Source organism: Peromyscus leucopus, chromosome 14 (assembly GCF_004664715.2).
Source record: "Peromyscus leucopus breed LL Stock chromosome 14, UCI_PerLeu_2.1, whole genome shotgun sequence".
NCBI classification, from domain to species: domain Eukaryota; kingdom Metazoa; phylum Chordata; class Mammalia; order Rodentia; family Cricetidae; genus Peromyscus; species Peromyscus leucopus.
In genome coordinates, this window is record NC_051075.1 from 52,140,079 (window position 1) to 52,167,040 (window position 26,962).

Sequence of the window (26,962 nt, forward strand, 5' to 3'; positions counted from 1 at the left end):
AAAACCGGCCTGGTTACTCAGAACTGTTCTGGAAGCACATGCCATGGAACAACTATTCACATTCCCTACCCTCTTCCTTCCTTTCTCTTTCTTTTTCTTTTCTTTTCTTTTTTTAAAAATATTCTTTATTTATAATGTTTATTTATTTATTTTTATTTTATGTGTGTTGGTGTTTTGCCTGCACATAAGTTTGTGTAAGGTTGTTGGATCCTGGTGTTACAGACAGTTGTGAGCTGCCATGTGGGTGCTGGGAATTGAACCCAGGTTCTCCAAAAGAGCAGCCAGTGCCCTTAACCACTGGGCCAGCCCCCTTACGCATTCTTATAAACTGTAAAACACAAGTCCATCATATTTTTTTTTTAAGTGTGGGTGGGGCGGGTGTAAATCTGGAGGTCAGAGGCAACCTTGAACAACTGGTTTCCTCCTCCTGGCTTTGTGTGAGGTCTGCAGACAGAGCTCCAGCCATTAAGAACTGAGCCATCCCAGCCTGGTCTACAGAGCTAGTTCCAGGACGGTCAAGGCTGTTACACAGTGAAACCCTGTCTTGAAAAACACCAAACCAAACCAAACCGCCAAAGAACTGAGAGCCATCTTGCTGTCCCTCACTCTTTTTATTCTCACTTCCTAATTCCATTCATTCACTTTGTGTATGGGGAGTGCCGTGCACACCATAAAGGGCAGAGGACAATTTGGTGAAGTTGTGGTTCTCTCCTTCTACTACGTGGGTCCTAGGGACTGAACTTAGGTGATCAGGCTTGGTAGCAAGTGCTACCCACTGAGCCAGCCCACTGGTTCCTTCACGCTTTTAAAAAATGTCTGGGCCGGGGGGCGGCGGCGGTGGTGGTGGTGGTGGTGGTGGTGCACGCCTTTAATCCCAGCACTTGGGAGGCAGAGACAAGTGGATCTTTGTGAGTTCAAGGCCAGCCTGGACTACAGAGTGAGTTCCAGGAAAGGCACCAAGCTACACAGAGAAACACTGTCTTGAAAAACCAAAAAAAAAAAAAAAAAAGTCTGACTAGTTAATGGTAGAAATGGGCCGGAATGATCCATTTTCTCTTTGATGAACCCGTACACTGTTTCTGGGTTCTAGCTATTGTAAATGCTGTGTTGATGCCCTTATAGATATATTTTACTGTGTAGCCAGTTACAATATTTATTTTATAATTTTTACATCTTATCCAATAGGAGACTTTCACTCAAGTCAGGCCTGGTGGCATAGGCCTATGTAATTCCCAGCCCTTGGAAGGAGGAAGCAGGAGGATCAGGAGTTCAAGGTCATCCTCAACCACATAGCAAATTCAGGCCAGCCTGGGCTACATGAAGCAGGCTACAGCACATCTTTTTAAGAAGAGAGAAAGAAAGAAAGAAAGAAAGAAAGAAAGGAAAGGAAGGAAGGAAGGAAGGAAGGAAGGAAGGAAGGAAGGAAGGAAGGAAGGAAGGAAAGATGGCTTAGCAGGGCAAAGGCGTTTGCTGCCAAATCTTGAGTTTGATCCCAGGAACCTACGCAGTGGAAGGAGAGAGCTGATTCCTGTAAGTTGCTCTCCGACTGCCACACGAGTCTCTCCCCACCACACACACACACACACACACACATCCCACAGATGCACACACGAACTTATGGTTTTTTGTGTTAATTTACAATAAAACAACTTCATTTGGATCCCTCCGAAAGAAAAGCCTGAGACAAAGAGTTGGTGATAATAGATGTCCCCTGTGTGAGAGGAGGGCAGAGTGACACAGGGAAGGAATAAGAGGCAACACAGAGTGTGTTCCGGCACTGGTGGTCACCGTGGACAAGCAGCTCAATCTCCTTGGAGACAGTCGGAAGATCTCTGTAGAAACCTCCCGGAACTTTCCCATCCATGGACCGGAGAGCGGGTCATTTATCCAGCAGCCTTGTTCTCCACTGGTACCTTCCTACCACCCCACCTTCCAACCTCCTCTTTCTCTCTTCTTAAAAAGGTTCTCCAAAAGCACGGGTGAGCCCCGCTCCAGCCATTGGCCTGACAAAATACGTGGGCCTTGGGAGACCCTTCAGCAGTCCAGCCCACGGCACCTGGGCTCTGGGAGTGCCCATGTGCAGTTTCAAATAAGAAATAAATAGGTAGAAACATGTTTGCTGCCATTCAGGCCCTTACTAGATGGCGAGGATGGCACAAAACGGGACCCAGCCATTCCTTACTTTAGTTTTGAAGCCAAGTACTGTCGTTGAGTCGATTTGACTGAGGGTGGCAGAAGAGGCGCTGGAGAGGCAGTGTCCCTCCATAAGGGTTTTTTATTTCCGCGATTTCTTCATTTCTGTGATCAAATACTTGCCACGAAGCAACGTAAAGCGTGAAGGGTTTGTTTGGATTGAAAAGCTGGAGGCTCTAGGGTCCGTCGTGGTGGGGAGGCAGTGGGGGAGGTAATAGGAGATGCCCGCGCCACGCCGTTGCATCTTCTTTGCTGACAAACCTCAAGGCTCACCTTCGCGGAGATCCACTTCCTCCTTCTAGGCCCCGCCTCCCAAAGCTTCCCCGATGTCCCCATCGATCACCACCAGTTGAGGACTAAGTGTGCAAACACCAGACCTTACGGGGGGGGGGGGGGACGGGGGGGGGGGACGGACGACGACGACGACGGACATTGCACATCCAAACCACACAGCCGCACTCCAGCAGCAGCAGCTGGTTGCTCACCCACCGACTGCTGCCTGACCCTTGAAGGAGGGACTTCACTTCCTCTGCCCAGTTTTTGACCTTTCAGATAGGATACAGCCCTTGGCTGACCTGTTGTTTACATGCTTTTGTTTTATTTTGTTTTGTTTTCCTTGGTTCCTTTTACCACCATAGGATGTTTTTATTGTCCCCAGCCAGGGTCAACTTTGGAATCTCTCCCCAATAAGCCTCCAGATACTTACAATTAGAAATTAACTCATTTCATCTCTTTCCATAGTTATATGGAAGAGGATACATAGTAATCCTGCTTGGCCGTTTATCCCTGAGCATGGGTGAACTTACAATCCTTTCCTGAGAGCTGGTTTTGAAAGAGGAGACAGAGAAGAAGCATAAATGCACTAAGCCGGGATTAAAGCGAAGCCACACTAGGTCATCACCCTTAAAAAGAGCAAGAGAGCACATGTGTCCCGGGATTTATTTGCAAGAATGTTCTTGGCGGCATGTTTGTCATGGACTTGAACTAGAAACAATCCTGTTTATCACGGATGGAGGAGAAAAACACACTGTAGGACACTCATCCATGGACTACAATACAAAAGTGAAAATGAATGTGTCACACTCAGAGCCAGCGAGTTGTTGGACTCTCGCCGACGTAAAATTAGTGGGAAAAATTCTGTAGATGCTAAATAATGTATGGAGTGGGAATTCTTATATGACGCTCAGTACAGGGGTTGATTATAAAGAAGGAAAGTCATGTCACGAAAGCTAGGGTCCCATCAGTGAATACTGACAAGGTGGGAGAGGACTGTGATTACCTGGAGGATACCAAGGAACATGCTGGATGCTGATAATTACTACTTCTTCTTTAAAAAAAAATTGTTTATGATCACATTGTGTGCATGCATATGGGGGGGAGGGGTAGAGCACACATGCCATGCTGCACATGTGTAGATCAAAGGACAACTTTCAGGATGTCCTCTCCCTCCACAGTGCTCCAGGGAAAACTGAAGTCATCTGGCCTGCGTGACAAGCGTTTTTACCCATTGGTTCATTTTTTTTTTTTTAAGGTTTATTTATTATGTATACAGTGTTCTGCCAGAAGAGAGCAGCAGATCTCATTACAGATGGTTGTGAGCCACCATGTGGTTGCTGGGAATTGAACTCAGGACCTCTGGAAGAGCAGCCGGGGCTCTTAACCTCTGAGCCATCTCTCCAGCCCACCTTGGTCATCTTGCCCGTTCTAATCACTGTTTCTTTTTTTAAATTTCTGCAGGGGTTATTTTAGGGGCGTGCTGCCCCTGAAGCAAGTACAGGGGTCAGGGACTCTTCCTTTCTGCCGTCTGAAGATCTGACCACTGAATCTGAAGAAAGGTAAAAATAGTAGACAGGAACTAGATGGACAGGTAAAAATGCACACACATTTCTTTACTATGTGAATGCACACATCAGGGGAATGAAATTGAGCACTCAGTGTCCCAGTGAGACTCAGCTTTCTACTCTCCCCACATGGAGAGGGATGTGGGCGGTGCAGGTGGTTTCTGAAAAAGAATGAATTATAAGGGGGGGGGGGGAGACAAGTGGTCCTGGGGTCTAGACAACAGCCCACGGACAGGGACCTCTGCACTCCGGGTGTGCTGTCAACCGCAAGCTCCATTCCCAAGACTGACTCTTCCCACTTGATGAAGTCACGGAGGGGGATCAAGACAATTGCATCCTTCCTAAAAGATTCTCCCTGAGTCAGAGAAAGAGGTGAGGGACAGGGCTCAGGAGAACGTGAGAGGCTTTGTTCTGAGACCATTTTAAAGTTTTATGTTTTCTCCTCAGAATCGAGTATCTTTTGAAATATGACATCAAAACTTTCTTTCTTTCTTTCTTCCTTCCTTCCTTCTTTTTCTCCCTCCCTCCCTCCCTCCCTCCCTCCTTCCCTCCATCCTTCTTCCTTCCGTCCTTTCTTTCTTTACTTATTTTTTATTTTTTGGGTTTTCTGAGACAGGGTTTCTTTGTGTAGCTCTGACTGTCTTAGAAATTGCTCTGTAGACCAGGCTGGCTTCAAACTCAGAGATCTGCCTGCTTCTGCCTCCCAAGTACTGGGATTAAAGGCATGTACCACCAATTCCCAGTAACATCAAAATTTCTAATACATGTGTAAAAAAAAAAATGCTTCAACCTCTTTAATACTGCTGTGAAATTGTTACTAACAGTTCCCCCAGACCTTAGCACAACTGACTCCATGATGGAAGTACCATTCTATTCAGGCCATAAAACTCAGCACGTAGACAGTACCACTGCCAAAACAAAAACAAAGACCTAATCCATCAACATCCACAGTACTGGGGAAGTCTCTAAATGTACTAACCTTGTTTTTTGGCTTCTGTAGTTGGGCTTCTGACTAACTGTTCTTACTAACTGGGGTGTGTCAACCCAGGATGTGATTTTGTGCTTAAAAGCTCACCTTGAGAAAGGCTTGGGGCTACACTAGCATCCTGAACATGCCACAGCATGTATGTGGAGATCAGAGGACCATTTTTGGATCAATTCTCTCCCTTCCTGGTGCGGGTTCTGGGGACTGAATTCAGGCCTGGTGGCAGGTGCCCCTAACTACTAAGTGGCCTCTCCAGTTCTGACATTGTTTTTTTGAGGGAGGGTCTCTCGTTGGCATAGAGCCCACCAAGTCAGCCAAGCTGACTGGCCAGCAAGCCCCACCTCCCCAAAGCTGGGATTGCAAAGGTGTCTGTCATGTCTGGCTTTTTTACTTGAGTTCTAGGAATCAAATTGAAGTCCTCTTGTACTGAGCAGGCACCTTGCAAGACGGCCGTCTTCACAGCCTAGCCCATTACTTCTGAACCCAGCCTCACTTAAGGTCTCAGGACACCAGCAGAAGGAAGCCACACTCTTTTTCAGAATGTAACGTGAATGGTCCCTGGGCTGCCAGGTCTCAAGAGAGTTCTTGTTAACTCTCTGAAAATGTATGATCTGGGCTTCCAGTGTCCACTTTTCTTCCCGAAGTCTGGTCTTCTAAACTCTCCAGAATGGGCAGTTCTGTTCTGCTCACAGCACTGTAGGGCTTTTCTAATTCAAAGGTCCAACCGTTCCCACAGTCCTCTAGCAACACGAGCCTGTGAACCACACCGTCGGCCTTAGCGCAGAAGCTGCCCCTGAGTTTCCTCTCAGCACCAACTTCCCAGGTGAATTACCTTGCTGCTGTTGTGGCCAAACACATAACGAAAGCCAGCTTGAAGAGGGTTCACTTCCCTTACCGTTCGAGGACTCAGTCCATCACATGGAAAGGCTGGTCACACTGCATCCATGGTCAGAAAGCAGAGAAACATCAACCTGTCTTTTCATATCATTTTGTTGTTTTTTTAGACACGGGTTTGCTATGTAGCCCTGGCTAGGCTGGAACTTTATATGTATGGCAGGCTGGCTACAAACTCACGGAGATCTACCTTCTTCTGTGTACCGAGTGCTGGGATTAAAGGTGTGCCTGGCTATTTCTAAATCTTAAAACGTGTGTGTGTGTGTGTGTGTGTGTGTGTGTGTGTGTGTGTGTGTGTTGAATCTAGCGCCTGGCACAATTAGGTACGTGCTCTACCACTGAGCTACATCCCCTGCCTTGAGATTTTTTTTTTTTTTTTTTAAATTTCAAAGTACTCAATATACCAAAGTACCAGACTTAGGGTATCACTTTCTGAGCCCCAACAAGCGAGGCTATTGTGAGGATGGCAGTGTTTGCTGCACATAACCTGTTTGTACCTCCCCCTACTCTCCTCCCTCAGCAGAGAAAACGGAGCGTTGGCACTCCGTCAACCACATAAACTTTTACTTCACGCGCTGATGCCAGAAAGAATAAAATGGGGAAGGGGTTAGAGGTCAGCCAACTTGAGAAACCCTGTTTTTACTAGACTAGATCTTAAGTCCAGACAATGATAAGAGGTGCTATGTGAGAACCGTGAGCACAACCATGCCAGGACCAAGAGAGAAGCAGGGATCACTCACACTGCCTCCTGCTTGAGGAACCGGCACAGAGAATGTTCTAATGGGCTGGACGGCCTTTAGCGGACCTCCTGAAGATCCCTCCCTGCGTGTGGGACCGGATGCTGGCACAGGGAAGAGAACGGAGCGGCAGATGTACGGACGTGTTACTCTGTTTTTCCAAGAGGACACCCGACTCCCGCGAGGAAGCAGATACTAAACTTGCGGTCTGTTTAATTAACTTCCATGTGTGACAGAGACAAAAGCTTTCGAAATGAATCAGTCGGTCTCCCCATTCCCAAGCCAATCCCCTCCCCAACTTCTTGAGGAAAACTCCTGGTTTGTGAGGCGCCACTGTGAGTGGGAGCAGTGCAGTAACGAGAGCCCGCAGGGACTGGAGACTTGGAAGACCTGAAGACAGATGTAAGCAAATGCCTATGGGTGAAACTCTGGGGCTGGAGAACTTTCTGTAACTTCTTTCCCAGTTGACTCAGACACTGAAGAAAGCTTGCGAGACAGCTGGAGACCGGTCTGTACTGCTTTTGACCACGATGCAGCACTGTAGATCTTAAGGAAGGAAATGGGGGCTCAGATGTATTCGGGTCACATTCATGTGCCTCTCTTTATCTTCATCAGCAGCATCTGATACATAAACATTTGCTCTGCTCGGATGACTGTACGGGATGCAATGTTACTGATGGGGTGGGGGTGTGGCTCAGTGGTAAAGCACTTGCCCCAAATGTGTGAGGACCTGGGACCCATCCCCACCACCAGAAAAACGAAACTGAAAACTTAGAATCTGGGAGACCCCCTCAGGGACTTCCTAACAAACACTGCCAGGTGCCTGCTTTTAGCTCTAAGGCCCGCACCTGCATGATGGGAGCAGATCCTGCCCTATTCCCCTGCCTCCCCATCCCAGGCCTGTGAAATAAAGATTTGTGTGCAAGCTCTTTATTTAGGAAGTACCCTGGGAAGCCTCAGAGGGAGACTGAGGAATGAAGGTCCAGTAGCTGGTCACACCAAAGGCAAGATGGGGTAGCAGGGCATGCCCCCCGCCCCCAACAAATGTGAGGCCTGCAGAGCATCCCGGCCGCTGCCTCAGTTTCTGCCTCTCAACATCACTCAGTACTTTCCTTGTAGCAAGCCTCAGTGTTTTTTGTTTGTTTGTTTGTTTTTTGAGACAGGGTTTCTCTGTGTAGCTTTGCGCCTTTCCTGGGACTCACTTGGTAGCCAGGCTGGCCTCGAACTCACAGAGATCCTCCTGGCTCTGCTTCCCGAGTGCTGGGATCAAAGGCGTGCGCCGCCGCCGCCGCCGCCGCCGCCGCCGCCGCCGCCGCCGCCACCGCCACCACCACCCGGTTGTTGTTTGTTTTTTGAGACAGGGTTTCTCTGTGTAGCTTTGCGCCTTTCCTGGAACTCGCTCTGTAGACCAGGCTGGCCTCAAACTCACAGAGATCCGCCTGCCTCTGCCTCCCAAGTGCTGGCGTGCACATGCGTGTGTGCATGAGTCTTGTCTGTGTGTCTGTGTGGCAGGTGATGGATGTGTTTTGGGCAATATAGTTCCAGTGAAGCTAGATAAAAACAACTGTTCTCTGAACGTCAGGGAAGAGGAGTCTCAGTCCACAGTCAGGCCTGTGTTCCATATCAAGGGTGTCTGCCTCTGAGTCCCACTCTGCCAGGCTGGCAGAGTACTTAGATCACTCATTCTTGGTGTTTCCCACCTTGGAATCAGGCCAAGATTTCATGATCTGACCAAGTCCAAGTCGGAGATCCCTCTGTCACTGATGCCATTACTGAGCTCAGCACTGTCTCTGCCTCAGAAGCTCCTTCAGATCCGGTGACATCTTTGTTCCCTTGTTTCGCTTGGTCGCTGCTATTGTGGGGCCCTGCCCGGAAAACCAAGACTGGACTCATTCCATTTTAACCCCTTGAGTCCTTCTCTTTCTGTTCCTGTTCTAGAGCCTCCCAGGGCTTTAAGAACCAAAAAAGACGCTTTTCCTTTCGCTACCCTTCTCTAGGGCAGTAAAACATAAACCTCCTGCTTGATGGGAAATATAAAATGTTGGCTAGAGGGCCATAAATTAATCATTAACACTCTACCCAGGCGCCCTGCCTGCAGCGGCTCCTTCCTTTGTCTCGTGGGACCCTAAGTGGGAACAGCAGCTCTCTCTGAAGGACAGCCCTCACCGCAGCTGCCACCGCTCTCTTTCTTGGATGCTTTCCTGTGCTGCGGCAATGGGCCGGGAGGGTCTGGCAGCATCAGTGTGAGGCCTCCGTTGCTAGGAGACCCCTTGAGAAAAAAAACGATGCTTCTGATTATACACAGCAGTGTTTCAGGTGTTGTGAGCCTGGAAAGCTTTCCTACCTCCCTCTGTGACCACATCGTAAGAACTGCCAATAAGCTTGATTAATCACACACACACACACACACACACACACACACACACACACACACTACCTCTAACAACAATATAGCTCCTTGGCCACAAGCTCAGTGTTGACAGAGGTAGGAAAGATCTGAGCAGCCAAGCGTACTTGCAGATTACAAGTAACAGAGGTGATGGGATGCAGGACACATCGCCTCTAGATATGGTCCCTTGGAAACGGAAAACAGCAGTAGCAAAAAGGACACTGTCGCCTGTTGCTGGAGGGCTTCTCTCCAGGTTCCCCAAGCCCCGCAGCCCCACAATCCACTTATAAAATAATCACTCAGACGCTTATATCACTTATAAACTGTATGGCCATGGCAGGCTTCTCGCTAACTGTTCTTTTATCTTAAATTAACCCATTTTTATAAATCTATAGCTTGCCACGTGGCTGGTGGCTTACCGGCGTCTCTACATGCTCCTCTCCTCGCGGTGGCTGCCGTCTCTCTCCCCCAGCCTTCCGCTTCCCAGAATTCTCCTCTCTCCTTGTCCCACCTACCTCCTGCCTGGTCATTGGCCATCAGTGTTTTATTTACATAGAGTGATATCCACAGCACTTCCCCTTTCTTCTTTTTTTAAAAAGGAAGGTTTTAACTTTAACATGGTAAAATTACATATAACAAAACAATTACCGAGCAAGAATTATAGTTACAATATTAAAGAAGATGTCCTATCTATCTTATATTTGTGAGTTTAAGGTTTTATAGCTAACTTATCTTTTATCATAACTGAGGAAATTACGACTATCTAGCCTTCAACCACATCAAAGACCTGAGAAGGAACATAATGGTACCTGAGAAATGGTAGACGGATGCAAGCAACTTCGGGAATCTTGCAAGAGTAGACCAAGACAGCTGGCAGCCTGGACAGTCATCTGATGTTTCTCAGTATTGTTGGTGCATTCAAATTGGCTACAGGCCTAGAGTATCTGACAGACCATTTTCAGAAGCAGGAATTCTGAGAGACCATCTTACCCTGTCTTGGCAGAGTACAGTGGTCGCTTTCCTTGTGTCCCGCTTGTCCAGAAAGGACAGCATTGCATTTGTACTGTCAGCCGTCAAGGCAAGGGCAGTTCTTTGCCCAGTAGGCCATTTTGTGCCAAAAAGACAAACTTCCAAATGGAAATGTCTTAGAAGCCCAACATTCTCTCGGGATCAATTGGTGCAGCCAGGAGCAATTGTGTCTCATGTCAACAGAATTCTAAGTTATTTAAATGCCATATTCTCTAGGTCTATGAAGTGTTTGAAGATTACCTATCTATCTGAAATATATCTATGTATACCTAGAAGACTTAACTAACATGGCTACAGATATGATTATCATAGATGACTAATTATTAATCTATTTTTTAATTATCCATTACAATTTTAAATGAGTTATATAAACACAACACCTCAAACAAGAATAGAAATATATACATATATAGAGAGAGTATAACAAAATTAACTTCAAGTTTGTATCAATGAACCAAAATTTATACCAATGTAAAACATTTTAAACATAAACTAAAATCTATACCAATGTAAAACATTTTAAACAAGTTATTCTTTAAAAGTAGGTTCATTAATCTACCCTTTTATCTTATCATCTCCATATCCTCCTATATATCATATCCCCTTTTGTTTTTTAGAAAGAGATCATATTTATAATCAACCTGTTTTAAATAAAAATATTGGTTTTTCTCTGTCCCACACCAGTCGCCTGCCCTCACCATTCATCCCTAGAGTAGCTACCTTATCTCTGAAGACACAGACATACAAAAAGAACCTGAACAAGTGGACCTTTAGTTGCCCAGTTTGGTATCAAAGATCACCTCCCTGTGGGCTGGAGAGATGGTTAAGAGTACTGACTACTTGGGGTTGGGGATTTAGCTCAGTGGAAGAGCGCTTGCCTAGCAAGCACAAGGCCCTGGGTTTGGTCCTCAGCTCTGGGGGAAACACACACACACACACACACACACACACACACACACACACACACACACAAGACCAAAAAAAAAAAAAAGAGTACTGACTACTCTTCCAAAAGACCCAGGTTCAAGTCCCAGTACCCACACGACAGCTCATACCTATCCGTAACTCCAGTTCCAAAGGATCCAACACCCTCATACAGGTAAAACCAATGGGCACGAAATAAAAATAAATAATCTTAAAAAAAAGATCACCTCCCTGTGTCCTCTAATTATACTTCTGCACAACTGTCCACAAAAAATAGTCTTTCAGCCAGGTGTGGTGGCTCATGCCTTTAATCCCAGCACAGAGGCAGAAGGAAAGCAGATCTCTGGGTTTGACGCCAGCCTGGTCTGTAGATCAAATTCCAGGACATCCAGGTCTACACAGGGAAATTCTGTCTCAAAAAACAGATAGATAGATAGATAGATAGATAGATAGATAGATAGATAGATGGATGGATGGATGGATGGATGGATGGATGGATGGATGGATGGACGGACAGACAGATAGATAGATGGATAGATAGATAATCGACTTTCTTGAGTTGGTTGCCCACTTGCTTTTAAACCTGAGTTTAATCCCTCAGAAGAAAAGAACTGATTCATGCAAGTTGTTCTCTGACTTCCATACATGTGCTATACATGGCATGTCTGTGTACATGCTCAAAAATAAAGAAATAATGTAATTTTTTATGTTACTCAAAAACACAGGACTTAGAAAAATCAAGCTGGTCATGACCTGGAGCTTCCTCCTTCCTGGCTGTCTTTCACAGTACTGGAAGACGCTGTGTGGGCTGTCGGGGGAGAAAAGTCTCCAACAGCCTTACCCAGCGATGAATCCTGCAAGCTACAATCACAATCACATGAGAGATGTGCCCACCGGTGCAACCGTGGCATGAATAGGATGGAGGTAACCAACTGCTTTCTGGTTGGTCTTAAGGCCTGAACGAGGAAACCCGTGCCTGGTTCTGTAAATCTGTCCAAGAGCCTAAGGCTAGGAAGCTCAAAGGTTCTAAGGGTGAGCCTGCTACTATTGTTTTGATAAATAGACTTGTTATCAAACTACACTCTACATACATATCTCCATACCCACAGATTAGTGCCGCTCTCAGTCCCCATCAGAGAAGCATCTTCGTGCAATGGACAGTGATTAATACAGAGACAACTGGTCAAAGTGCAGAGAACAAGTATTTGTGGAGAGCTCAGCCGTAGATGGGACATCTATATCACATCCCTTCCCCCAAAGCTCAGAAAGCATTGCAGAGGAGGAAGCAGGAAGATTGTAAGAACTAAAGGTTGAGGAGGCCTGGTGTGAAAGAGTGTCTTCTGGACTTGACAGGGTTATTACACTCATTGAATTTACGGCAGCTGTGTTTGCCTGCACACGATCGATCAAGCCAGTGAACTTTCCAGCATGAGTGACCGAGGGGCACATGGGGCCCACCTCTAGCTGAAGAGGTATTGAGAGTTGATGGTTGCTAGGGGAGAGCAGTCAGTTTTCTTTAAGAATGTGGTCCCTGGGAGAATGTCCATGCTCCAGGGAAGGCCCCGACACCCATGTACAGAGGTAACACTAATCAGACTCAAAGATGTGTTTTTTTTTTTGTTTGTTTGTTTTTTTTTTTAAAAAAAGGCCAGGGGGCTGGAGAGACAGCTTAGGGGTTAAGAGCACTAGTTGTTCTTCCACAGGATCCAGGTTCAAATCCCAGGACCCATACACCTGGTAGCTCAAAACTGTAACTCTGGTCCCAGGAGACCAACACTCTCTGGTGTCCACAGGCAGTACACAAACATGGTGCACAGACATTCATGCAGGCAAAACATCCATACACATAAATAAAAATAAAGGTTAAAAATATTAAAAAAAAAAAAAAAAAAAAAGGCAGAGGCAGGCAGATCTCTGTGAGCTCCAGTCCAGCCTGGTCTACAAAGCAAGTTCCAGGATAGGCAGGGCTGTTAAACAGAGAAACCCTGTCTCCAAAAACAAAAACAAATAAAAAATAAAAATAAATGAAACTTTAAAAAGGACATGAAATTGGGAGCGGCATGTGGGAGGAATTGAGACAGGAAGTGGAGGATGAATATGGCCAAAAAATATTGTATGTGTGTATGAAATTTTCAAAGAATAATTTAAATTATATTAACAAATAAAAAAGCCTTTCTTGACTCTTTAGATCTTTATTTCTGAAGACTTCTCATGCCACATAAACATTTTATTAAATGATTCTGGGTGTTTTTTTTTTTTTCTCCTTGTTATTCTTTTTTTCTTTTTCTTTGTGGCTTTTTTGAAACAGGGTTTCTTGGTAACTCCCTGCCTGTCCTGGAACTCGATACATAGTCAAGGCTGGCCTCAAACTCAGAGATCTACCTGCCTTTGGCTCCTGGGTGCTGGGATTAAAAGTGTGGGCCACCACAATGACTTTTTTTTTTTTTTTAATGAGGACCTCAGCCACGAACCTGGGGAAAAAAAAATTTCCACCTTCTAGAAGCATGGAGAAAAGAGATGGATTAAAGAAAAACAAAAACCAATCTCAGGGGCTCTCACACTTCTGGCTACTGTGTACCTGAAACACAGGTTGACATGGTTTTAGACAAATCTGGGCAGACATGAGAGGGTCCAAATGAAACCCTACACAATTAAAGTCAGCCCAGGAAGCCAGGTACGGCGGCTCATCCGGTAACCCCAGCACTGTGGAGGCTGAGGCAGGAGGAGTGTGAGGTGAACGCCAGCTTGCAGTGAGACCCTATCTCAAGAAAGCTAAGAAATAAACACGGAAATAAAACTAGCCCAAGGTGGCTTTTTATGAAGTTGATGCAGGAGATAAAAACAAAAAGCCAGGGGACTGCCATGTTTTCCAAAGATGCTGACGTGCCAGGAGCTGGGCTTTATGCTTCCTTCACGGAAAGAGGTGATGCCCTCGATGATATGGATTCACAACACGCCCCCACGGTTGGGCATGGTTGCACATGCCCGGCGGGACCTAGTCACTTCCGCCTAGTCATTTCCGGGTCAAAATGTCTCGCATGACCAGGACTCCGTGGCTTTGTGTGGTTGTGTAAAGCGCAACCATGTGATCTATGCGCATGTGTGGAACAGCCACATGGGCCTGTGTGCGCAGGCGCGGCCCAGCCTTTATAAGCCGGCGCCATGATTCCCAGCCCCACTTCACTCATGTGTCTTTCCACAGGCCTGTGCACCTCTGTCCCTGTCCCTTATCTTAATACAACTCTTGTTAGTGGATTCTGTCGTGTTTCGTGACTCGCAGGGTAAGAGCGCTGTAAACAAACCAACACTCATGCACATCCCTACCTGGTATGTGAGCACGGCACCCATTATGGGTAACGGCCCTCATAGGCTTGGATAAGTGAATGCTTACTCATCAGGGAGTGGCTCTTCTGGAGAAGGATTAGAGGGTGTGGCCTTGTTGGAGGAGGTGTGTCACTGAGGTTTCAAAAGTCCTAGTTAGGCCCAGAGTCTCTCTTTTCCTTCTGTTGCCTATGGATCCAGATGTAGGATTCTCAGCTCCTTCTCCAGCACCATGTCTGCCCATGACGATAATGGACTGAACCTCTGAAACTGTAAGCCAGCCCCAGTTCAATGCTTTCTTTTATAAGAGTTGCAATGGTCATGGTGTCTCTTCACAGCAACAGAACACTGACTGGGACATGCAGGGACCACAAAAGACAGAGAACAATACAGGATGATGTGCCATCAGGAACCTGCAGTCATCTAAGGAGCTACTAACCAAGAGCTTCTTCTTGGTTAGAATGCCTTAGAAGGAAAATTCTCTTTTTTAAATAAATTTTAGGGCTGGAGAGATGGCTCAGAGGTTAAGAGCACTGGCTGCCCTTCCAGAGGTCCTGAGTTCAATTCCCAGCAACCACATGGTGGCTCACAACCATCTCTAACGAGATCTGGTGCCCTTTTCTGGCCTGCAGGCATACATGCAGGCAGAACATTGTATAAATAATAAATAAAAAAAAATTTAATGATGGGAACAAAAATATACCTGTAAGTGAAGCTTCTGAAAAACCCGCTTGTTCTTCCCTGTATCATTCTAAAGACAGCCTTGTTGACAACAGTTTGGTCGAAGGGGCTCTCCACAGAGGACCACATTGTGGGCATGAGGCGATTGTAGTTATCCACTTTCACAAAGGACTTCATCTTTGATATCTTGGCAGTTTTCTTTCCTTCTTGCCCATGGCAGATGTCACTTTTCAGGAATAGTGGTCCATTTCAGTCACCGAGCATGGCTTAAGGGTGTGAGATGCCATCATCAGTGTTCTTCACATTGACAGCTTTGCATCCAGCGTAGCGTCTAGCCAGGACCAGCGCCACTCTCCCAGGTTTCATGAACTTGTCTGTTTTGACAGCAAGCAGCTGAAAGGCAGAATGAAATTTTTTTTTTTTTTTTGGTTTTTCGAGACAGGGTTTCTCTGTGTAGCTTTGGAGCCTGTCCTGGAACTCGCTCTGTAGCCCAGGCTGGCCTCGAACTCACAGAGATCTGCCTGGCTCTGCCTCCTGAGTGCTGGGATTAAAGGTGTGTGCCTCCACCGCTGGGCAGAATGAAAATTCTTTTTTTTTTTTTTTTTTTTTTGGTTTTTCGAGACAGGGTTTCTCTGTGTAGCTTTGCGCCTTCCCTGGGACTCACTTGGTAGCCCAGGCTGGCCTCAAACTCACAGAGATCCGCCTGGCTCTGCCTCCTGAGTGCTGGGATTAAAGGCAACCACCGCCCGGCCAAAATGAAAATTCTTAGTAACATATTCAACACAGGAGCCTCCACCACACACAGGAAACAAAACATAACAACAACAATACAAAAAAAAAAAAAACCCACTTACATCTTTATTCACGCACTTGTCCACTTTTGCTATGTGGCTGTTCTTCCACGTGTTCAGGAGTTGGCTTCTTTGCAATCCTGTTTCTGAACAGAGAGGTTTAAGTGAGAGTTCCTCCCGAGACTAAGCTCAAAGCGTCGTCAAGGACTTTTGTGCAGGCTGTGTTTTAGACATTGTTCTCGACATCTCTTTTCGTTTATTTCATCCCTGTGCTGGCTATGTCTGCTTGAGACGAGCGAGGGTCATCTGGGAAGAAGTACTCTTAAATCAAGAAAATGACGCCCTTGCTGTGGGCAAGTCTGTAGGGCATTTTCTTGGTTGACGATTGATGTGGGCCCTGGGTAGTGCCATTCCTGAGCGGGTGGTCTTGGGTGTTGTAAGAAGGCAGGCTGAGCAAGCCAAGAGGCGTAAACAAGTAAGCAACACTCACTCCTCCATGGCTTCTGCTTCAGTTCTCACCTCCAAGTTCCTGCCCTGACTCCCTTGAATGATGGACTATAAACTGTAAGATGGAACAAACTCTTTCTTTTCCAAATTGCTTATGGATATGGTGTTTTATCACAGCAAAGGAAACTCTATAAGACGCTAAGTGGTGGCGCACGCCTTTAATCCCAGCACTCAGGAGGCAGAGGTAGTCAGATCTCTGTGAGTTCGAGGCCAGGCCAGTCTGGTCTACAGAGTGAGTTCCAAGACAGCCAGAACTACTTGAAAAAACCAAACCAAACCAAACCAGAAAAATCCAAAAACAAACCCTAAGACAATGACTGATTTTATTCTATGTGCCTTCTGTAGATACACCCTCTGCCCTCTCCCACCATCTCTTCCTATTTTATCTAAAGATCTTAATTATAGTTTAATGGGTTTTTTGTTCAGACTGATGGAATGATAAAATCAACTAAAAGTTGTATGCTCATGCCAGTGCGTGGTGGGGGAATGCTTCCCTTTGCCTGCTAGGATCTTTGCATAGTTAAGTTGCCATTAAAACAGATTAACAGAAGAAAAACAAGTCTCAAACCAGGCAGTGGTGGTGCACTCTGGAGGCTGAGGCAGTCGGATCTCTGTGACTTCCAGGCCATCCTGGTCTACATTTTGAGTTCCAGCCCAGCTGAGACTACATAGAAACTCTGTCTCCAAAAACAAACAAAAATCTGTTCTTGTTAAGGTTTTGGTTATTATTTTTATTTATGTCTCTGTGTGCCTGCATGAGTTTACAGGCATCACATGCATTCAGGTGGCCCATGGAGGTCAGAGGGTGTTGGATCCCTGGAACTGGGGTTACAGGTGTTTGTGAGCCACCTAGTGTAGGTGCCGGGAACTGAACCCCAGTCCCCTGAAGGTCAGAGGACAACTTGCAGGAGTCAGTTCTCTTTCCCCCATGAGGGTTGTAAGGGTTGAACTCAGGCCTTCAGGCGTGGGTGAGAGTGCTATTACCTACTGAGTTATCATTCCAGACCAGATAAAGAAACCAAAGAGTGATTTTAGTCATTCTTCCATGCATTCATTCATTTGTTTGTTTGTTTGTTGAGACAGGGTTTCTTTGTGTAGCCTTGGCTGTCCTGGAACTCACTCTGTAGACCAGACTGGCCTTGAACTCACAGAAATCTGCCTGTCTCTGCCTCCTAGGTGCTGGGATTAAAGGTGTGTGCCACACATTCATTATTTGTAAATGAATAACTGCAGTATGCAGTTAAGTTTTATGATTCTTTTACAGTAGATATAGTAGTAAAAATAATAAAGTATAATCATAAAAGTAGAAAAACATAATAATAAAGCATGGTAAAATATAATAGCTTTTGAAAAGTAAAATATAATCACTTGAAACAGTTCTGCAAAATATTTCCCATGCAGAGAGGGTGGGTGACTTGGGAAGTCACTCTGAAGTACGTCAGGCAGTTCTTTGTTGTGTGATGATGATCTGAGATTAACAGTATAAGGAAGAAGACTGCTTAGGCTCACGGTCTCCAGGGTTTCAGTTCACCGTCGTCACTTGGCTCTGTTGCTTCTGGCCTGTGTGGAAGCTGAACGTCATGGCAGAGAGCATGTGGTTAAGCATGTTCAGCTCATGATAGACAGAAAGGAAAATAAAGACAAGAAGAACCCAGGAATAAGACACTCTTCAAAGCCCCCACGCTCACAACCCACTTCCTCTAACCAGGCCCTTCCTCCTAATATTTCCCAAATCTTCCAAAATAGTGCATCAGCTGAGCCTGTGGGGACATGTCATATTCAAATCATAACAAGTGTGAACTAACAGTTCACTTGAACTACAAGCCCTTGCCTAGTGGTTCTGCAGTGGCCACAGGGAAAGGCAGACTGCTGGAGCTGCGTATCTCCAAGTCTTTTTTGGGTACCAAAGGAGCCCAAAGCATCAGTTGATTACCTCAGGCAGAGAGACAGAAGCTATTTTAAACAAGTGTCTAAGCCTGTTGTGATGCTGGGCCTCACCTTCTCCTGGATTCTCACAATCTGAATCTGGAAACAGAAAAGGAAAGGGGATTGTAAGTAATGTCAGTTAGGACGCCCCTGCTTTTTCTGTAAAGAACCCCTGCTCTAAGCAACCACTCCACTCAGCTCCTGTTTTAAGATTCTTGTGAAGGGGCTGGAGAGATGGCTCAGGGGTTAAGCATGCTGGCTGCCCTTCCAGAGGACCAGAGTTCAATTCCCAGTGCCCACACAGCAGCCCACAAATGACCATAACTCCAGCCCCAAGGGATTAGACACCCTCTCCTGGCCCCTGTAGGCATCAAGCGTGTACATGGTCACAGACACATGCACACAAAACATCCATACACATAAAAGAAAAAAATGTAAATGTTTAAAAGAAGATGTTTGTGAATTGACAAGCAAGGTGTTAGTACTGTTATAATGTCTACTCCAGGTTCCCCTTACTGAAGGGAAAACAGGCTTTTGGGGAGTGAAATTCAACACTCACTTTAACAATAGTGCTGCATACCAATTCACACTGAAATGTAAAAACTAACTCAGTTAAGAAAACATTTAGATAAAATGAAATGGGCCATGGTAATGATATGATCTTTCAGGTATGGATCTCACATTGTGAGGATTACAAATTGTTCCCTGAGTTAAGGTTCTCAATAGCCTGGTGCTACTGGCTATGATTTCACACATCTGTAATCCCAACACTCAGGAAGCAGAAGGAGAACCACTGTGAGTTTGAAACCAACCCTGTTCCAAAAAAGAACCTTTAGGAGCTGGCAAGATGGTTTAATTTTTAAAATTATTTTATTTTGCAGGATGGTAGTGGTGCACACCTTTAATCCCAGCACTCAGTAGGCAGAGGCAGGCAGATCTCTGCCAGTTCGAGGCCAGCATGGTCTACAGAGTGAGTTCCAGGACAGCCAGAGCTACACAGAGAAACACCATCACAAAAAAAAAGAAAAAAGAAAAAAATATTTTATTTTGTGTGTAACTGTTTTGCCTGCGTGTATGTATGTGTACCACCTGCATGCCTGGTGGCCAGGGAAGTCAGAAGAGGGTGTTGGAACTGGAATTATGAAAGGTTGTGAGATGCCACATGGGTACTGGGAACTGAACCCAGATCCTCTGCAAGAGCAACAAGTGTTCTTTTTGTTGTTGTTGCTGTTTTGGTTTCTTTTCGAGACAGGGTTTCTTTTGTGTAGCGTTGGAGCCTGTCTTGGAGCTCCCTCTGCAGACCAGGCTGGCCTCGAACTCACAGAGATCTGCCTACCTCTGCCTCCTGAGTGCTGGGATCAAAAGCATGCACCTCCACCACCCGGTGCAACAAGTGTTCTTAATTGCCATAACAACCCCTCCGGCCCTGGTAAGATGGTTTACAGGTAAAGGCACTTGCTGCTAAGCCTGGTGGCCTGAGTTTGATCTCCCGAACTCACATGGTAGAGGGAGAGAACCAAATCCCACAAGTTATCCTGACTTCCATATGTGTACTATGGTGTATGATCATACTTATATATGAATGTGTGGATGCTCTGTGAGCGCTTGAGTATGTACATGCACACACACACACACACACACACACACACACACACACACCCCACTCATTAAATAAATGTAAAACTTTTTTTTTTTAGGAAGACCCCTACATAGACATTTCATTAAATTAACAAATACATGGCTGGGTGGTGATGGTGAACGCCTTTAATCCCAGCAGTTTGGAGACAAAGGCAGGCAGATCTCTGTGAGTTCAAGGCCAGCCTGGTCTACCAAAGTGAGTTCCAGGACAGCTGGGACTGTTATACAGAGAAACTCTGTTTTGAAAAATTCAGAGACAGGTAATTCCTAGGGGGTGCTCACCAACCTAAGACAGAGTGCCTGTGTGGCCTGGGTAAGGTGACCTGCTGACGTCCCACACAACCTACGTCAGAAGCTCATTTTTTAGTAAAAGGGAGACCTGTAGGTCCCTGGCCCCCCGTTTTGGGTAACTGTTGCCTTGCTTGCTGACCTTGACCTTTATATCCTCCCTATGTTAATTCCCTGCTGGGTTCTACCCTCTTGAATGCTTAAGGGAAGTTCCTTGTCTGTGTATCCTGCATAATGGGCATTAACAGCTTAGATGCAAGATTGTAAAACGTCAGTAGTGAACTTCTATTCTCCGAGGTTCTTCCATTATGCTGTAAGCCTGTATTCAAGACCTCCTCCCTCCTTCAATAAACGGCATTCGGCATTTAAAAAAAATAAAAAAATAAAAAAAAATACAAGTTGTGCTTTGTTGTTGTTTTTGTGACAGGGTCTTATTCTGTAGCCCAGGCTACCCAGCTGTCCTCAAACTCTCAATAACCCTCCTATTGCAGCACTCAGCTCCAAGCTATAGGATACAGATATGAAGCACCTGGTTTATATTCTTTTGTTTATTTTTGAGATAGGGACCCACCACATAATCTTGACTGATTTGAAATTTACCATGTAGACCAGGAGGGCCTTGAACTACCTCCCAGAGCTCTGGGATTAAAGGCATGCACTACCACACACCAACTATTTTGCATTCCATACATATGTCCAAGACTACTGCTCACTCAGGCTCTAAAAATGAATGAAATACAATTTCCTAGAGGAAATATATGCAAAGAATTATTAAACAAGATATAGGTAAAAGGGGCAGGGGGCTGGAGAGATGGCTCAGAGGTTAAGAGTACCAACTGCTCTTCCAGAGGTCCTGAGTTCAATTCCCAGCACCCACATGGTGGCTCACAACCACCTGTAATGAGATCTGGTGCCCTCTTCTGTATACATAATAAATAAATCTTTAAAAAAGGGGGGGGGGGGGAATTCTGGTAATCTAGCTAATAAGATGGGAAAGTGTCACTACAGCAGCCCCATTCACCACGTGCTCTCAGATCTCTGTTCTGTACATTCCAGAGCTGACCTTGACCTCAGCTCTGGAATGTACAGAACAGTTGTTCTCAACCTGTGGGTCACAACCCCTTTGAGAGTTGAATGGCCTTTTCACAGGGGTCACCGAAGACCATCGGAAAACACAGATAACACTGTGATTCATCATAGTGGCAAAATCACAGTTATGAAGTAGCAATGAAAATAATTTTATGGTTGCGGGGGTCACTGTTGGAATTCCCGGCCACTCCCCCAGCCACATGACTGCACATGCGCTGTCCACTAGCCAGGCTAGTCTTCCACCTCATGTCCAGGCAATGATGGTTTACGTTCCATTCCAGGCGGCCTCATCGTCCTAGCATCTAATCGCGTGACAGAATCGTGACGTTACTGGCGTAGGTGCACGTGACCATTGATCTAGCACTGCGTGGAGTGTGACGTGACTGGCAGCCGGTTTTAAAGCGAGCGCCATTCCTGCCCTCTTCTCCTCTTCCCTTCTCCCACCGTGTCTCTCCCCAGCCTGCACACTTTCTATCCTTTGTTTTTATCTTAAGCGATTCTGTCGTGTTTTGTGACACTTCCTTGCAGGGTAAGAACACAACGCAGCTAAATAACTAACAGTTACGTCCTTTGCGTGCAGTGTGATCTGCTCTCAGCGTGATTGTGTGATCTATGCACATGCGTGGCAGAGCTCCATAAGCCCATATGCGCATGCGTGGGGGGAATCCACAAAAAGTGGGTCACAGACTCCTCCCACCTGTCCTTCCTCTCTATCCATGCACAGCCTTCCATAGGCCTAAGCACACTCCCCTCTGTTCCTTCTCCTAATAGGCTCTTACAGTGGGTTTTGTCCTGCCTCGTGGCTTTTTTCCAATGGTAAACAGCACCTCTTAATGAATAACACAGCGCCGCATAACAACTTATAGTCACCACAACACGAGGAGCTGTATTAAAGGGTCTAGGAAGGTTGAGACCCACTGGAATAGAGAATGAGCTACAGCAAGTCGTCCAGGGGATGATCTACAACAGACACTTTTGGCTTCAAATGAGTGTTTATTTATTTATTTTTTTTTTTTGGCTTTTCGAGACAGGGTTTCTCTGCGTAGCTTTGCGCCTTTCCTGGAACTCACTTGTAGCCCAGGCTGGCCTCGAACTCACAGAGATCCGCCTGGATCTGCCTCCCGAGTGCTGGGATTAAAGGCGTGCGCCACCCACCGCCCGGCCAAATGAGTGTGTGTATACGAAGCACACAGCAAGCAAAAATCAAAGAACAAGGTGCTGGGGAGGCGGCTCCGTGGGTGAAGGGGCTTTGCTGCACAACGCCTGGCGATTTGAGTTCCGCCCTTGGAGCCCACGTAAAGGCGGAAGGAGGAGAACAGACTCAAGTCCTCTGATCTCTTGGAGTGCACCATGGAATGCGGACCCCCACACAATAAATAATACATTTTTAAATTAAAAAACAACAGAACGTGTAACAAGAAGCAGATAAATAGAAGCATCAGATTGATGGTAAAATATACTCAACTCGGGCGCTTACAGCATCCAACAAACAGAAACTACTGAACAGTCTGAGAGAGCAAGCAGAGGCCACACCACACACACAACAAACAGGGCTCGCCAACACCCAGCAGAAATGGCCTGGGGAGAGGCGGTCAGTAAGGAGTCCCTGACCGAGGTTTCTCCATCAATGGGCTCTGGGCTCTCATCCTCTCCACAGATGTTTTATACCATGTGACAGACAACGGTAACCTCTGTTCACCAGGATTTCTCCCTTGGGCTGTCCTCAAGGCCATGGGGTCTCACTCTAGCCCACTGTTCTTTTTCCTTGTCACAGGGCCAGGGTGCGGGGGATGGGGGGACCAGCCCATCCCTGAACAAGGGATCTGGGGGGGGGGGGAGGTGGGGGTGGGACACTTCGAAACAAACACGCTTGGATCAGGAGAGACAGGGAGTCCACTTCACTTCCAGGGCCACTTCCCGACAGGCTGAAACAACACGTGACTTTTTATCAAAGTAATTTCCTGGTGGTTAACTATCAAAAGTCACACCGTAGGCTCATCTTCCTTGGCCTCCCTACAGCCTTGGGCGCTGTCAACTTCGTTCTCTTTTTTTATTGTTTTGTGGAGCTGGGGGTGGTATTCACAGCCTTGGGCATGTTAAGGCTAACATTCCACCACTGAACTGTACCGGAAGCACATGAGCGCGTGCGTGTGTGCGTGCGTGTGTGTGTGTGTGTGTGTGTGTGTGTGTGTGTGTGTGTGTGTGTGTGTGCACTTGTACATGCATGTGTGGAGGCCGGAAGTTGACATCATGTGTCCTCCTCAATTCTTCTCTTATTTTTTGAGGTAGGGTCCCTTACTGAATCTGAGCTAGACTGGTTGACCAGTGAGCCCTCCAGCATCCTCCCGCCTCAACCTCCTCCTGCCTCTGCCTACCCCTCAGCAAACCTGGGACTAGAACCACGCCTGGATTCCTATATGGGTGATGGGGACCCGAACTCAGGTCCTCATGTTTGTGTGCTACTTTGCCTCCTGAGCTTACTCTCCACGCCCTTCCTTTGACCTCCTGGCGTTCTGCCGTTCCGCTTTCCTTCCCCATCTCTGAGCATCCTCTCCGTGTTTCTTCGAGGACTCTTTTTTCTAGTTTTCTGCATTAGTTATGTTTTCCAGCACTGTTCCAAAATACCCTACGGGAACAATTCAAGGAAGGCATGGCTTGTTTTGGCCCTCGGTTTGAGGGGGCAGTCCATCACAGCAGGGAAGGCATGTTAGCGTGTTAGCAGGAGCCTGAGGCAGCCCTGAGATGGATGGGGACTGCCGCTTGTTTTCTTCTTACCTAGACCTCTGCCCCCTTGCGATGCTGCTGCCTTGGGTCTTCGGACCTCAGTTAAACCTCTCCCAGACACAGCTAGAGGTTTGTATCCATGGTGATTTTTAATCTCTTCAAGTTGACAGTCAAGACTAAACATCACTGTCCCCAAAGCTCGGGGTTCTTTCTGTGTGGGTGTTGAGGGGTGTCTCCTTTTGAATGTGTCTTTCTCTTCCTGAGCGATCTCATCTTGTCCCACAGATCCCGACTTGCACCATCAGTATTGTGATACCTCAGTAAAACCCTCCACTCTATCCCCTACAGACAAAGAGAAGCTTAAACCAGGATTCCTAAGTGTAGATAAGAACTTAGACCCTTTTCCCCCAGGTGGTTGTATCTGCTACAGGAACTTTGGAAAACACAGTCAGGATATTCGACCAAAAGACTAAAAAGGGAGGCGGGTTAAAATAAATTATATGGTCTGTGCCTTTAAGAACTAGCCTCACAAAGAAAGGGGAGCACTCCTTCCAACCTCCCTGCTGTGAGTGAGAGATTTGGAAGAGCCTCCCTAGAGGCTTGTAAACTTAGAAAACACCTTACTTTTGCATTCTGTACCTAAAGTTTCTAGTGGTGGCTTTGGGGATGTGATCTAGGCACAACAAGACCCTCACTCTATTGTCTTAAAAAGGGGGCCTTAGACAAAGATATCTCAATATAGATAGACCCAGGCCAGTTTCAAGTCCCAGAAATGATGGCACCAGCCCCAGGAACAAAAGAACAGAGTCAGGATGTCTGATGGTAACCAATTAACCACGAGATGCCCCTCTCCGGAGATAACATGACCAGACCCCGGAGAAGAGTTGTAAAACTCCTGACAGGGCAAACAGATAAGCTAGAATAAGATAAAGTCCAGGCCCGGGAAAAACTGGACCAACCAAGGATGGACCCGTACTAACCCCCTCCCCTCTAAGAAATTTTATGGGTTTTGCCTATAAAAACTAACTTCCCCAAGAAAGAGTGATTCTTCTCTGCCTCACTTGAGAGGACTTGAGTTGAGTTCCCTGTCATGACTTGTAACAGATAAACCTTGCTTTTGCATTCTGGTATGCTCATCCTTGGTGGTCTCTCTGGGGGTTACGATCTGGGCACAACAGTATCTCTAGTCCAGCTGTCTGTCTTGAGCTCTGTACACCCATGTGTGCCCTCTCCCAATTGGCTAGCTCCACTTCAGGCTGGGTATCCTCAGAGCTATTGGCTCCGACTCCTAAATATTCACATTTGTGCTTTTCTTTCCATTTCCTCTATTTTGACTTCATTTAGGTCATTGTTATCTTTTTCTCAGGTTTCCTGCTTCCAGTGTTGCCTTGGCTATCCTGGAGCTTGCTGTGCAGACCAGGCTGGCCTCAAACTCACAGAGAGGTCAGTTTGGGCTACATAGGAAGACCGGACCTCAAGAACCAACCAACCAACAGAAGAGTATGACAAATAGAATCAGATTCAGTTCCTATAAAAAGAAAACACTAAAGCCAGGCGGTGGTGGCACATGCCCTTAATCCCAACACTCGAGAAACAGAGGCAGATGGATCTCTGTGAATTTGAGGCCAGCCTGGGCTACAAAATGAGTTCCAGAACAGCTAGGACTGTTAACACAGAGAACCCCTGTCTCAAAAAAAAAAAAAAAAAAAAAAAAAAAAAAAAAAAAAAAAAAAAAAAAATCATAAAAAGAAAACACTAAGCTTTTTTTTTTTACTAGTCTTTCATTGTTCTTAGGATAATGTCTTCCTCTTCCCCCACATCCTTCCTTCTTGAATGCCAGGCAAGCACTCCTCAGTGGACTATACCCCAGCCCTAAACCTGAACTCTCTTACATAGCTCACAAAGTTCTATATGGCCTGGGTTTTGTACACAAGGGGTGCAATAAAGACGTGGCTATGCTTAAGGTTTTTATTGTGGCTATGAAAGAGAGAATAGCCAGAAGCATCTGGAAGAGTCCAGAAAAGAGAGAGAAAGGACTGGACATGGCCAGAGCTATCTGTGAGAGAGGGGAGAAGAGCAGGGGAGAATAGAGAGAGCGTAGTGGGACCAGAGAGAGCAGGAGGAGCCTTGCTGTTATAAAGAAAACAACTGGGTATCTGGGAGGGAAGCCTGAGGAGGTGAGAAGCCAGCATGCTAGGTGCCCTTGAAGGCTTTGAGATTATAACAAGCACTTGTGAGTAGGGACAAGGGAGCCTCAGGCCAGCATGGACTTGATATGCAACCACAAGGACATGTCAATGGAGCCCCAGTCCCTGCGGCCAGAGGTCAGGGAAATGACTCCGTTTTGAACTGGCTTCACCAAGTTTCCGGGGAATGCTGGCTTTTATCTAACTGCCAGAAATCCTCCTATGGTCCAGGTTGAGCTCAACTCTGGATATTTGGACTGCCTGAGAGACCTAACAGGTTCACCTCTTGCCTCCACACTCGACTCGGATTCCTGGTGTCCATTTTTTTTTTAATATTTGTCTGTTTTATGTATATGTGCGTGTGTGCACCTGGGAGTGCTCGAAGCTCAGAGAACAAGCTGCAAGAGTCAGCTCTCTCCTTCCAACACGAGCTGAGCCCCAGGGATCAAACTCAGGTCGTCAGGTTTAGAGGCCAGTGCCTTAATCCACCGAGTCCAAATTCCTTGTTCCAAACTTTAGTTCAGTTACCAAAACACACTGCTTCCTTTTGTCTCCAGACTTGCACCCACGGTGTTCTCACAGGCTGGGTCCGTTTTTGTTGGTTTCCAGGCAGTTCTCACACTGTAGCCTAGGCTGGCTAGAACTCACTGTGTAGATGAAGCTGACCTCACACTAGCAGCTGGCCCTGATCCTCAGGTTTGGTCAGCAGCCATCTGTAACCCATTCTTCCGGCCGTCTGTCCATCCGTAACTGCTAGCCTAATCTGGCCTGTCATCTTCCATGTTTAGTCCAAACCCCATTTCCTCTGACAGGTCTTAG